The sequence below is a fragment of the Trachurus japonicus genome, chromosome 13, assembly GCF_045865225.1.
Source record: "Trachurus japonicus isolate A0001 chromosome 13, Traja_1.0".
Classification (NCBI taxonomy): Eukaryota; Metazoa; Chordata; class Actinopteri; order Carangiformes; family Carangidae; genus Trachurus; species Trachurus japonicus.
Window position 1 is genome coordinate 34,721,432 of NC_140919.1, and position 480 is coordinate 34,721,911.

Below are 480 nucleotides of genomic sequence, written 5' to 3' on the forward strand. Positions count from 1 at the left end.
CATTTCATGATACCTGCCGTGTTTAGGGTTGGTCCCAGTTCCTTAAGAATCAGGCGATTACCTTGGTTTTATCTATTATGTAAACATCCTACTATTTAGTAAGTAGCCTAATGAAATCTATGGACAAGCTAAAGGGCCTACTGACATTTATGGTAGAGAGAGAACGAATTACTGTGTTATTATTGAGGCTGTACCAATTTCTCTTATGCCACTTTGAACAGACTTCAGACAAAATTCAACAACACAATTAAAAATATTTAATATGTATGTAGTTATTTTCCTGAATCAGTAGATACTAGGCCTACAACATAGCCTATCTGAATAAATAAATAAAAACTTTGTAAAGCTGTAGTAGGCTATGTCCTCTCCTATCTATTATAGCCTCAGAGTGTTTTTCTGTAATCATGCTCCAGTGTCTCCGCCTCTGGATGTTGGGTCAGAGAGAGTTTACTGCAACAGGCAGGGCGGAACTGCTGCTCA